General features: G+C 50.2%; 1 protein-coding gene across 4 annotated transcripts in view; it reads right to left on the bottom strand.

The window, feature by feature from the left end:
- HPCAL1 (hippocalcin like 1) overlaps window positions 1-14296 on the bottom strand; it is an 82918-nt gene that overhangs the window by 17734 nt on the left and 50888 nt on the right. The window contains exon 1 of one of the 4 annotated variants that reach the window (XM_075414832.1): window positions 12045-12066. The exons of the other annotated variants lie outside the window; for them this stretch is intronic. The gene's annotated coding sequence lies outside the window, so the exon portion shown is untranslated. Of the gene's footprint in view, window positions 1-12044; window positions 12067-14296 lie in introns of those variants that run through there. 4 annotated transcript variants of the gene reach the window in all.

Below are 14296 nucleotides of genomic sequence, written 5' to 3'. Positions count from 1 at the left end.
AATGGGCAACAGCTCTTCGCTGAGCTGCCAGGGACTGCGCTTGCTGGACTCTCTCAGCAGCTGAGCCCAAGGCAAGCAGAGACTGATGACACAGCACGGCAGGACACCTCCAGTCCCAGCCACATGCTAAGCAGTTGCAACTTTCATTAATTCTGAACACTCAACAGTATGATTTGCTTTTAAGTGGGTTCACTATAAATTATGCAGAAGAGCAATAGAACTGTCTGCCTCAGAGAAAGCGGGTGCTCCATATCAGAGAAGACAGCTGAAGACCCCCTGACCCGGACCCATAATGACATTTCTAGGAGCACCAAGAATAGCCCTATGAAAATCCTTTCTCTCCTCTGGCATTTCTGCACAGCGTTCAACACTCAAATGCAAATCATCTCGCCAGCAAACCATGCAGTCTGCGCTCAAGACACCACTTTCTTCATTAACCTCCACCACGGGGCTCCATCCCCAGCAGTACCCACACCAAATGTGCCTTTCCGCGCGCTGCGGGTGAGGGCTGCCTGGAGCTGAGTCTCTGTCAGCAGGCTGGGTAAGACAGCAAACGGGAAATCAAATCACGCTGCATTTTATATCCATATCTAAGTGATGCCAGCAGTGGCCAAATGGGTATATTTTCCTCCCTGACTGGGTACGGTAACAGGAAGGCGAGGTGATGGTTTCGAAGCAGGAAGCACCCCAGTAGGCATGGGATGAGAAGACCTGACCTCCACCTGAGACCACACGTGGGGCACATCCTGTCCCACTGCCGCGGTGCCGCACTGGTGAAGGTCTTGACTGGAAAAACAGGAAACAAGCGCTTTCTCTCAACGGCTACGTTGAAGGTGGACAGTCATGGGGGGAGAAAGGGACAAGGGAGAAAACCTGCTCCTGATACCACCTTAAGGTCTCTCTCTTTCAGGTGGCACTATCTTCATGAACTTTGTTTTAGTAAAGGAGAAAAAAAAAAAGCACATAAGTAAGGTAATACCATATCAGGCCATGGGCAGATAACCTCTTGTGGGTCCGGCCACTTTTGGAGGCCACTGTTTGATTTTTTCATTTATTACTCTCTGAAGAGACCCTAAGCTACACCTCCTAGCAACTACTAGTCAGCTCTGCTTCTAACAGGGCTACAGAAAATCCTACTAAATCAAACACTTTCACTAACTTCTGCATCTTTTACAAACCAAGATCCATGCTTGCCACCAGGCTGTCGTTTTTTTTTACTCTCCCTTCCCCAAGGATGACGGATCTATTTTCCTGGAAATTTTCAGCAACTTTTCTGCACAAGGAGAAGGTATCCTGTGTGAGAAACCGTGTCAACAAGACCTTTCCGTAAGCGCAACATTTGCGTACCATCAACACAATAATTTATCATTTATTTTTTCCTCTTGATAGGAACAGGAACGAAGTGTTTACAGGACACGGCGGTGGTTAAAAGGAGGGCTACGCTGGTGGAGGATGGTGCACTAACTGAAAGTTTCTGAAGCGAAGCCTTCTCCTGGGTGTGCAGACACCATCTTTCAGCACGCAAAGACGGTGAGGCCACTTCCCTTCTCCTCGAAGCCTTTTGATGGCAGTACATGTGTTGAAAAGGGAAGGCCAGGGAACATAGCACCGCCAGGGTCAGGGAATTCAGCTCCAAAACTGATCTAGATGCTTGGAGTCGCAGTGGCATCAGGGAAGAGGCTTCTGCTAGGGGAAGGTGAAGCTTTACCTGCTCAGCTGAAGGTAGTCTGGACCATAGAGGCACCAGGTAGATCCTCCCGTTCAGTCTCTTCGCTCTCCCCTCTGCAATCACAGGAACGATCCTGCTGCTGGACTCCCTGCGATACACCCAGCACAACAGAAATGGTCCCACTTTTCAACCCCGTGCTCTGAAGAGAGTAGGCAGTACCTTAAAAGCATTTCAGGCCCTCACATTCTTGTGGTTGTCTTTTTTTTTTTTTTAGCTTCTTGACACCCTATCGCAGAGATCATGACTTGTCAGACTTATTTTGAGACCTTCCTTAAGTTTCACAACTAAAACGCAGCAGCAAGCATCAACCAGGCTCTTAGAGGAAGGTCAACCCCTGTATTTCCTCTCTGCAACACCAACATTTCCAACCGTGGGAGCGGTGGTGGGGCAGGGTGGACAGATGGACGTTTGTATAGCCCACAGCCCAGCCCAGGAAAGCACTCTTCCACATTTTGGTGCCGAAACCTTCTGTTCTGGAAAGGGAGAGGAGCCGCAGCTGAGGATGACCCCGCTGAACAACGGTGCGCTGCCCCAGCATGCTGGGTTTTGGAGCCACTCCAAGCAGGGTGGGACTGTAGAGAAGCGGACAAAAGCTTTGGATAGAGATCTACAGGGGAGGAAGCGCTTCCTACTTCCTATACTCCACAGAAAGACAAGGGCTTTAAATAACCCTCCTCCCAAGCCCTGCTGAAGGCCAAAAAGAAGAAAGTCCTATCTGCCTGGGACCTCGCTGAAGGCTGCCGGAGGTCTCCCACAGGATGTGGCTGCCCCACTGCAGTTCCCACGATGTTGGTGGGAAGGGGAAGGCTGGGCTGCCCACAGGCCCACTGTGACCGGCGCCATTCAGATAAAAAAGCCCGTGGCAAGCCCGGGACAGGGTTCTCAGCTCCCCCACCAAAGGTGCAGAGCCAGACTTGCCCGCCGAGAACACCTTTTGCTGAAAAAGGAACGTCAAGAAGCTGCACTGACACTTTGCAATGCCATCTCGACACCATGCTACTTCTCAGCCCCATTTACCGTTCAGCTCCTTTCGTATGATAGAATCATAGAATGCTTTGGGTGGGAAGGGACCTTTAGAGGTCATCTAGCCCAACCCCCCTGCAATGAGAAGGGACATCTGCAACTAGACCAGGTTGCTCAGAGCCCTGTCCAACCTGGCCTTGAATGTTTCCAGGGATGGGGTCTCCACTACTTCTCTGGGCAACCTGTGCCAGTGCCTCACTACCCTCATGGTGAAGAATTTCTTCCTTAGATCCAGTCTGTCTACCCTCCCTTAGTTTAAAGCCATTGCTCCTTGTCCTATCATCACAGGCCTTGCTAAAATGATTTTCCCCATCTTTCCTATAGGCCTCCTTTAAGTACCGAAAGGTCGCAATAAGGTCTTCCTGGAGCCTTCTCTTCTCCATGCTGAACAGCCCCAGCTCTCTCAGCCTTTCCTCACAGGAGAGGTGTTCCATCCCTCGGATCATTTTTGTGGCCTCCTCTGGACCCACTCCAACAGCTCCATGTCTGTCCTGTTCTGAGGGCTCCAGAGCTGGACACAGGACTCCAGGTGGGCTCTCACCAGAGCGGAGCAGAGGGACAGAATCCCCTCCCTTGACCTGCTGGCCACACTTCTCTTGATGCAGCCCAGTATGCAGGCCAGTATGGCGTAGAGGGCTGCATCAGTCCCTTTATTGAGGGATGAAAACACTGAACCTGCTCCATCCAACCCTCCCAGCTCCTTCCCTCCCTCCCCACCTCTGCAGCCGCACCAGACTTTCCCCCCTCACCTCCTTCCTGCCTCTCGCATGGTCCCACGTGTACACCATGAACACCGGAGCCAGGACAACCTGTAGGCTGGGCAACAGTACTGATAAGCAGATAACTGACATTGACCAAAAAAACCCCACTCCTAATGAGTGCCGATGGAATATTTACTTTGCTTGGATGTAACAGAATCAGACCCTGAATACAGTAATACACACTTGCAGACCACCCAGATCTTTTCTCTGTACAGCACTGCGTCAGTTATCTTATCTGTCCATTTTAAGGTACATATTCAGCTGTCACACCTCTCACCTGTCTTGCTCTCCGCCCCGAACATCAGCCCGTGGGAAGAAGCCCGTTTGTCGTTTTTCCTTGGTGTGCTGGAGCACCCATTGCCTGTTAACCCAACAGAAGCCTCGTGCTGTGCCAAAGTTGCTTAAATGTACACCTTGGGTATTTTCAATGGGTTGGAACATTTAATAACGGAATATAAGGGAGAGTAGGAAGGAAACCACAGGTTTGGAAAATACCAGGCTAGACAGATTCAGAAGCAATGTGGAAAAAAAATACTCCAAATTATATTCTCAAAACAAAAACAAAGATACGGGCAGGTCAGAAAGAACTGAGTTGTGCACACATTTTTGCTACAGTCTCGGGTAAGATATGGCATTGCTTTGAAATGGAATTGAATAAACAAACTTCATCTTCCTGGAGGAAAAAATTAGTTCATGAATGGCTTTGCACAAAGCAATTACCCACTGGTTTGGAACAGACGCCTGTGGTTTTGACTTGCCGAGATAGCCATCGCAATTGTGCTTGGTCCAAAACTGGGAGAGATAAAGTTATCAACCCCACCCTGGTCTTACAAGGGAGTCAAAGAGTTAAAACTATTTCTCATAGCAATTATCTGCCAGGTTCTGGGTTCACTGGACAACAAAATGCACTCAGTAAATGCACTGTTGTTATAAAACTCCTGGGTTATCTCTGCTGATTCGTATCATGGCAATACAGTGAGCACTCAGCTGAGAAAGCGGCTTTCCTGGGCTGAAATTAGACAACGCGCAGTAAGAAACAGCCCGTGGCAACACCGAATTCGCAGTCAGGTGTGAGAGGGACAGACCCGCCCGAGTGCCAGCCCTCCAGAGGCCATCCACCATGGGCATGCCCTGAGGAGGAGATGCTGAGTGCCACCGTCCCTACAAACTCAATTTGGCTATTATAGGTTAGTTCTCTTGTTCTTGTGGCTTCCAAGCTGCCTTGGTGTCCTATAAGCTTCCACTACTCAGCTTTGTCCTAATGCCTTTCGCACAGAGCTATGCCTGGCTGGATATCTCTCAATATACTTGCACTTTAATGCAGTCAATACCCATTATTTTCGATATTCCTAAAGATGAGCCACTCCTCTTGGAAATATGACGTTCGGGCCCTGATATGGCAGATGTAGCATCACTCATTCACTTTCTTCCTGAGCTTCATCCCAAGAGCCAGCCAGGCTTTGCTCCCACCACCCCAGTCATGGGCCTGATTCCTCTAACAGCTCAAAATCATCTTCTGACTTCCAGCTTGAACGTATTCAGTGTTGGTTACAGCATTTGCTCTGGTCCCAACGTAATCTTCTCTAGAACCTTCCCTCTGCTACACACATGGATAGAGAGCCATCACTCCCCCATCAGTCTTGACCTTCCTGGCTTAACTGACCAGGCTCTCCCCGTCCCCTCTCAGACACACGTTTGCCCTTCCCCGTGTTGCAGAAATCCCCCTCTGCACTTAGTGCAGTGACAGTCTCCCGACTCCTGGCCACTGGGACCACATGCGCCATCGTGGATGAGGTCTTGCCTGCGTCTGCACAGTGACACCAAGTTCCCTTATCCGCACTGGGAACTCCTCCAAGTAGGGGATTTGTCTTTTCACCTCAGTGCCTTGGGTCAACCTGTGTTCGGGTCTGCTCAGGCTCTTCTCCACATTTCCAGATGAGCAGCTCCCCGCCCCTTCAGAGACAGACTCTCCCCGCATCTCATGCCCCTCTGCAACTTCCATCCCCAGGGTTACCCAGCTCTCAGAGCCGTGTTCTGATCTTCTTTCATATTAATGACAAACACCAGTGTCGTGGCATCAGGTGTCTGCTCTGTGCACTCCCAAACATAGAGCTCCAAAACCCATCTTCTGAGGTCTAGTGGAAGAGATGTGAAGCTCCGTGGAAAAACAGCACTAAAAAACAAGGGTTCCAACATGTTTCTGGAACATCTCCCCATGCAATAGCTAGCGGTGCAAGCCACAGAAGGATTCTCCAGTTTCTGCTCCAGCTGTAAGTGTCAGGCGACTGAGGAGGACCACTTCTACTGCTCATCCAGTGCAAGAACAGGGAATAACAGAGTATTCGTTTTATAAACAAAACAGCAGGCTTGTACAAAACCAACCAAACAAACAAATCTAACCACAGCCTTAACTAGGGGAGACCACAGTCACTCTCTGTTTGCTATTCAATAGGATCTGTGTACTAGAAAACATCTTCAGCAAGCGTGGCTTCTCACACACATGTATTAGTGTTGCACCCAAAATAAAGGGCTTTTTCCTCCTAAAGGGGGAGATTCAGATCTGCCACATCAGAGAACAGCTGTAACAAACAAAAAGGCAGTTCACTTTGAAAATACAGTAATTCCCCCTTCACCAGTGCAGTGAGAGGTGACTGGAATTGCCCCGGAATGCCAGGAGCAGGCTGCAGCCCCTCGGAGCGCAAGGGGCCTCGGGACCCACCGCAGGGGCAGGCGAAGCCGTTCAGCAAACACGAGCTCATCCACACATGCAGACACACAGAGCTTGCAGCCAGTGAGAGATCTGCCACTGAGAAAAGCCCTTGGGAGGGTCTTCTGACATCGGGAGAAGCGTGCCCTTCACTGCATTACCCCACGGGTGGGACCATGGTGGTCTGGCACAACTTCCCCCCTAGCTTCAAGCAGCGCTTGCACCGGAGGAACACAGCAGGACCCTCTGCAAACCAGAAAGGCACCTTGCACTGGGTCACCGTGTGAGTAAACAGATGGTGAGAAACCATGCAGAAATACCACCTTTGCCAAAACCTCGGGCTCTGCCGCGACAGCGACCGGATGCACGTTGGGGCACACAGGTAGCTCTGGCCAGGCACAAGCCTGCCTAGCCGGGCGCTTGCTCTGACGGCCTGTCACTGCCGACATGCGAGTCGCGAGAAAGCTTCAAACCCCTACGTGTTTCATCACAACCCTTAATACAATTTGTGTCAGCATAAAAGCCCCCAGAGTGACTTCTCCTATAAAAAGTAACTGTTTCTTGACTGAAACCGCTCTTCCCAGCAGGGCGGGGGGCTGCGGCAGCAGGTTCTCCAGGCTGCACCACGAAGCTGGGGGCTGCCAGGACCACCGCAGGCAGAGCTTACAGAACTCCTCAACAACAGAGCACCACTTCTTACCCACTAAAACACATCCAATTTCTTGACGCCGCTGTCGCAGCCAGCGTTTCCAAGCCTGCAGCTTTCCCAGAGAAAACCATGGCACGCACACACTCCAGCTCGTGCTACGTTTAGCACGAGTAGCCTGGTTTCACGCATCCATACAAGCAGTGGGAGCTACTGTTTCTTTGCTAAGAGCACATCTTAGGCTGGTACACATTCAAGCTAACCAGCGGCGAAGTCCGCTGCCTCGGCTCTGCGAGGAGGATCGCGTCTGCCGGCAGCTGCCCCAGCCCCAAAGAGAGATGCCGGAGGGCTCCCGCTGCGATGCAGAGAAGTGGCAGCTGAGATTTGGCCTCTGCCATGCCAGGCACCACACACAGGGCTAAAAAGAGCCTGTCGCTGTGCCAAAAAGTGGATAATTCAAGCAGCAAGGCAGCTGACGGGGCTTCCCTGCTTTGCCAAGCAGCCGGCTGGAGAAACACATCTTGCAGCAGCAAACATCAACCTGCATCAACGAGATGGAGGGTCCTTTCAAATCAGTCCTGGGCAGGTCCCAGGACAGGAGCTGGGGATAAAAAGGAGCTGCCTGATAAATGGCAACACTTGGCAAGCCTAAAGAAAACTCTCTGCTTATGCTCCTTCAAAAAGGTTACGGACCTGTTTCCTACCATTGCCTCCCAGTCTACAAAATATAATTAAATTTACCCTAACTGAAAATATTAGATGCCTCATGCCTTAAACTTGAAGAACATTTTTTCCACTCAGACATAGGAATTTTGCTTACCTTCATCAAGCAGCAGTGCCAACAGTTGTTCAAGTACAGTATAAATATCAGCCTTTGCCAGTAAACAAATGCAGATCTTGACATCAGATCTCACAGGAATAATCACAAAATCACAGAATGGTTTGGGTTGGAAGGGACCTTTAAAGGTCATCTAGTCCAACCCTACTTGCCGTGGGAAGGGACATCTTCAACTAGACCAGGTAGCTCAGAGCCCAATCCAACCTGACCTGGAATGTTTCCAGGGATGGGGCATCCACCACCTCTCTGGGCAATCTGTGCCACTGTTTCACCACTCTCATGGTAACAAATTTCCTCCTTAGATCCAGTCTAACTCTAACTTCTTTTAGGTTAAAACCATTACCCATTGTCCTATTGCAACAGGCCCTACTAAAAAGTTTTGGCTGCAATGAGGTCTCCCCGCAGACTTCTCTCCTCCAGGCTGAACAGCTCCAACTCTCTCAGCCTTTCCTCACAGCAGAGGTGCCCCAGCCCTTGGATCATTTTTGTGGCATCCTCTGGACCCGCTCCAACAGGTCCACTTCTTTCTTGTGCTGAGGGCTCCAGAGCTGGACGCAGGACTGCTGGTGGGCTCTCACCAGAGCGGAGTGGAGGGGCAGAATCCCCTCCCTCAACTTGCTGGCCACACTGTTTTTGATGCAGCCCAGGATACAGGTGGCCTTCTGGGCTGTGAGCACACACTGGCGGCTCATGTCCAGCTTTTCATCCACCAGTACCCCCAAGTCCTTCTCAGCAGGGCTGCTCTCAATCCCTTCATCCCCCAGCCTGTGTTGATAGCGGGGGTTGTCCTGACCCAGATACAGGACCTTGCACTTGGCCTTGCTGAACCTCATAAGGTTCACATGGGTTCAGTCCTCCAGTCTGTCCAGGTCCCTCTGGATGGCATCCCGTCCCTCAAATGTATCCACTGCACCACTCAGCTTGGTGTCATCCACAAACTGCCTGAGGACACATTCAATCCCACTGTCCATGGCATCAATAACTTAAAATACACAACAAGACCTTGCAAGGAAAATCCCAGACAGGGAATGCCAGCATGGACCAAGCAATCCTGCATGTGGGACTGAAGAATGTATGCAAGCTAAAGTGGACCACAATTTCTTGAAACTCTCGTTCCATGCTTTATTTATTTTTATTTAACAAGCTAAAACTCGAAACCCTAAAGTGAAGGCGCAGTGACAACTCATACTAAACAAATTGGCTACTCAGATCATTAAAACACTTGAGAGCTGCTTTACTTCCTTCTGTTTACACTCTACTAATCTCTAGATTTCTCTCGGTCTGATCAAGTAATTAAAAAAAAATCCATTCCACTTTCAGTTTCTGACTGAAGAAGACATCAAGAGTTCAGAAGCTACCAGGATTTTTTTAAAATGAGAAATATTATACACCATATACTTTTTGTACATAACCCCAATGAGTTTAGGTATGCAACAGATCTGCACAATCAAATAGGCAAGAACGTAAACCTCGTGTCTCTGCTTCGAAACACTCCCAGCCTCACCTAAGGCGCGGCTTGGCTGGGCAGGCATTTACTGAAACAGAGAGGCCCAAGAGATGCACAAGAGCCGAAGGCACGGCCAGCAGAGCAGGGAGGGCAATGCCTGAGCCAGTTACACAAGCAGGGAAGCACAGGGTGAAAGGACGGGAGGGCTCTGCAGGACGCATGGCACCCAGCCTCGCAAAGCTCATAAAGAGCTTCGGCAGGAACCGGCGGCCACGCCGGTGATGGTGGAGCTGGGCTCCGGCACCGCCAGCTGCAGGACCCTGCGCCTGGCACCCCGCGCAGCCGGGCACAGCTCCCGTCGGCTCGCTGCCCAGCTCTGTGCTCGCCAGGCTCACGCGTGGAGCCCGCGGGGCGCTGGCGAAAGCAACACCAGGGCTTTGATGCTTTCTCTGCCATCTATTCCAGGGTCCAATGCTGATTCTTGTTTTTTTTCTGGGTTTGCTGATGAAGTGCCCATGGACAATGAGACTAATTAAGCATTTACGCCAGCATGAGATTAGTTTGGGTTTCAGTTTCTGCTGAGCCAGCTCATTTCCTTCCACATTCTTCTAGGAAGAGATGATAAAATACAAACGGGTAGTTATCATCATAAAAGCAGAAAAAGGAAGATTCTTCATATAACGGCAGTTAGAATTATTCTTTTTCACAGCTTTAGCCAGAACTATTCAATAGCTTGCTCCTCCATCTAACTATATTACACTAAACAGGCAAGGAGCTATTATTTCATATTTTCTTTAATGGCAAAAAACCCACATACATACCACAAAATATTAAAGCCCCAATCAACGAAAAAAGTGGTCTAACTGGCCAGACAAAAAGAAGCCTTCAGAGGAGCTAAACAGAAAAATTATTTTTGTCCCCCGCCATCAGGCGTGCCTGCGGTGCTGTGTTTAGACACCGAATTTGATTGCTGCAGCAATTAGTCAGAAAATTCAAGGCGAGTTGAAACCGCCGGACACACCAAAGAGCATCCCTGCACTATGTCCAGCTCTCCCCCCGCAGAGGAAAGCCACGCAGACCAGTGACCCGCGGTTAATAAGCAGCAGCTAGCCGGCCCCGGGCCGCGGCACCAGCAAGGACGGGGCGATGGCAGCCTGCGTCACACGGCCGGCCCCGGTGCCATCATGCGAGTCGGTGTGGGAGCATCTCTTCCCTGGGTTCTTTGGTACCCAGCGGCCACATCCCAGAGCAGCCACACAGGGTGATGCGGCAGACGTGGAGCCTCCAGGCTTTGCACGTTCTTCAGAGAAAACGTGGTGGAAAGAAACCCAGGTTGCTTGCGACTCTCATCAGAGCCCTGCTCTGCCACATCGGCGAGCTTTACCTTTCCACCCACCATTACTCCCTTCATGGTTACTGGTGCAAAGCTGCCTAGAGCCTTCCGGAAACTGAACTGCATTTGCCAACTTCATCTCTGCTTGGAAAAGCCCCAGGTACGGCAAGATGCAAGATGCTTGGCCAGCTAGATGGGCAATCTGCAGCCCCTCCAGGCACCTTTTAAAGTACCTTTTACACACAGATATAATATCCATCGTCCACTAATGCTCTTAAAATGCCAGATGCTTCTCACCGGCCACCCCAGCTGGGCAACTTCCCCGGTGCTGCCCCGCCAGCACACTGCAGAACCGGCAAGCACCATCTCCTCTGGGCTGGAGGAAAAATACGTTCAACGGGCAGAAAACCGAAATCACAAAGGACCGAAGCCACTGATTCCCCCATCAGGCTGCCTTATTGCTCAGTGCAAATTTTTGCAGGAGGTTGCTAAACCTCTGAGAACTAACAAGCTGTGAAGTATAAATATGCAATGTAAATACACAGACTAATAACTAATACACAGACTAAGAATAATAACTAATAGGTAGGACTAATGATGAGAAATCAGTGATAAAACTTGGCAGGACTTTCAGAGAAATCTTTCCAAATCATCAGCTTCCACATTTGAGACAAGCGAGGCAGGTTCACGGAGGTAAAAACAAGGTTCATGGAGGTTCATGGAGTAAAACGGATTTAGCTCACAGGGAGAAGAAAGTGAAGGTCCCTGCTGGCAGCCCAGGCCAGAGCCAGGCTCTGCAATACCTTACTGAGCACAAGCCAGGGGAGTTTCAACCTTGCCTGCAAAGAGCAGAGAAAACTATGCAACTTCCTGTTGTCTTTGCCAGCTTATTCGTAAACACTCCGGTACTATGAACATTTTAATCTCCTCTGCGTCCCCTGCACAATATCATAGAATCATATAATTATGTTTTCATTAAAAAAAAAAAATAGAAAAGAAAGCAACACATTAAGAAATGTTGTAGCATCCTTAATGAATAAACAAGCTCTCAGGGCATCTCCCAATGGATTCAGCATTCATGCCCCCAGCACCATGCCGCTCCTGCCCGCCCCAAGAGCAAAGCCCCCGTGAGCTGGCACGGCTGCCGTCCTGCCTGCCGTCACGCCGCGTCACCCAAGCCGGGTTTCGGTGCCAGGTACCCCACCGCAACGCCACGCTGCTGCATCAGCACAAGAGGCTGCCGTGCATTACACATTTCTGACGGCTTCACCGCTGCTCTGCTTGCTCACCCGTCTCACTCAGAGCTGCTTCTGCCACTCCGCACCCCTGCACCAGGGTCCACAGCCACCCACCTCCCTCACTGCCAACCCTCACACTCTCGGGACCAACAGAGGACCGACATGCTCACCCACCGCACCGTGACATGCGTTTGACTTCACGCGGCCACCCCACGCAGGACAGATGCCCGCAGGGTGCCGACTGCCGGCAGCGTGACCCCCCAGCACCAGAGGAGAGCCAGCCACGCGCCATCGGCCCCGCTCTGTCCCCTCGCCCCCTCACCTCACCCCAGGCTCAGGCCGGGGGTTCCCCGCGCTGGGCCGGCTGCCCCATCGCTCCGGCTGCTCCGCCACAGCCCCACACGAACCAGGAAGCGGAGGCGAACGGGGAGTTTATTTTTAGACAATTTTTTTTTTCTTAAATACAAAGCGAAAACGCATGCACAAACCACGCGTACGTACTCACTCCGCCCAGCAATGGGTTTTACATTTCCCGTCCTTCCAACACTCAGAAATTCCTGGGCGATGGTGGAGGACAAACATCACCACATTACCCCATACATTTCCATTCTCCTCCCCCAGCACCCCCATTCCTACATGGGCAAAATAAAGCTTCTCTCAAATGCCGAATTAAGTCTCTCCACAAAGCAGGCACAGCCCAAAGAGACAGCTCAGAAAGGGAACACGCCCTTAGCACTGCTGTAGCATAAAAGCCGGCTGGTGGCTCTGCTCTCAGCTCATCTGCTTTCCCACTCCCCAAAAACCACCCAGGCTCAGGACATCCAGGAGCACTGGCAGAAAATGCAGCTCACATCTCCACAGCTTCAACGCAGACATTTCAGAGAAAGAAGAGCTAGCGTGGGACTACGTGTCCCTTCCTACCAGTTCAAACCCAATTCTCAATCCCTACTAGCCAGGAGCTGGCCAAGGCTTCTCTTCTGCAGCTCATCACACATCATTACCTATATCATCTTTGGGTGTTCCTGTTAAACAAAATACAGGATCGCAAGAGACACCAAAGAGAAGCCCCAAACTTTAGTTTCAGAGGCACACGCAGGTAGAAAGGGCTGAAGGGTTTTCCAAGCAGTTGATGCTTTTGCAGTCTACAGCTCCCCAGGCTGAATTTTTGGAGCTATGAGGATGTCAACCAGCTGGCCACCCATCGTAGGAATTTCTGGTACCGCACTTAGTTTCCCTCAAAGGTAAATCACAAAATCACAGAATGTTCGGGGTTGGAAGGGACCTCTGTGGGTCATCTAGTCCAACCCTCCTGCCGAAGCAGGGTCACCTACAGCAGGCTGCACAGGACCTTGTCCAGGCAGGTCTTGGATATCTCCAGAGAAGGAGACTCCACAACCTCCCTGGGCAGCCTGTTCCAGTGCTCGTTCACTCTCAGAGGGAAGAAGTTCTTCCTCATGTTCACACAGAACTTCCTCTGCTTCAGTTTGTAAATAAAGATAAAAAGTTGAAAGATCCCCTGGTTTTCCAAAATGGGTCTACTGGAATTTCATAGATCTTTCTGCCAAAAAAAAAAAAGAGGGGGTGGGGGGGGAGAAGGCACTAGGTCAGCATAGACGAACCTACACCTGCAGCAGCAAGACCTCCACATCAAAGCGAAGAAAACCTTCAAGGAGCAAACATATTTGCATTATACACCCAATTTGTGCCCACAGCCTGGCGTGGCTACACATTCAGGCTCTAATGGCAAAATTACCTGTTTCAACTTCTGTTCAAAGAGAAATGCCACGCCAGCAGAGGGTCATTTAGACATTAACATTATTAATATAGAAATTACTGTTTCAGAGCTCTGAAAACCCTAATTAATCACAGCACTGCTTTTATGAGCGATCATTTTGCAACACCATGGCAGCTCCACACCATGCCCTGACATCACCGGTGATGCCTAGTGCCAGGCAGAAAAATGCCACCTATACTTGCTGGATACCACACTGCTTGGACAGCCAGGTAAGCCACCATTTTGACGAAAGCAATCTTGAAAGATAAAATGAAGACACCTGAAGTCATTAGAAGGCATCTGCTTAAGTTTTAGTATCGCGCCACTGATTTTTGCCTCCAAGACAAGAAAAATTTGGTGGGTATGCCACTGCACAGCAGCTCAAGGATGGACTGGACAGCTTCAAGCACTACAAGACTTGAAGACACAAGCTTTGCTCCACAACCTCAACAATAATAATAATAAGACTGGGAATATAAAAAGGTGGAAGCTAAGATGGTTGGGTCACTCCAACCACTCAGTGGTCCTCTACGCTAGGATAAAAAGTAGATAAAATGCAACCCTGCAGATACCTTCATTAATTCAAAAATCTTTTGGAAAGTCTGGCAAATATTTCTGTCTGTTTTACGAAGCAGAGGTGACGTGGAACATGTTTTCCCAGTTCAACACAGGAAACACATGGTAAGACACAGGTTGGCTTTGGGACAGCAGATGACGTCAGCTAACAACCACCCCCTTGCGTTACTGTCATCCAGCCCTCTTGGGCCGTCTCAACCAGCCAGGTTTTCACAACAGGTCGA

Source organism: Opisthocomus hoazin, chromosome 2, assembly GCF_030867145.1.
Source record: "Opisthocomus hoazin isolate bOpiHoa1 chromosome 2, bOpiHoa1.hap1, whole genome shotgun sequence".
NCBI classification, from domain to species: Eukaryota; Metazoa; Chordata; class Aves; order Opisthocomiformes; family Opisthocomidae; genus Opisthocomus; species Opisthocomus hoazin.
This window is presented reverse-complemented; position numbering and strand designations above follow the sequence as displayed.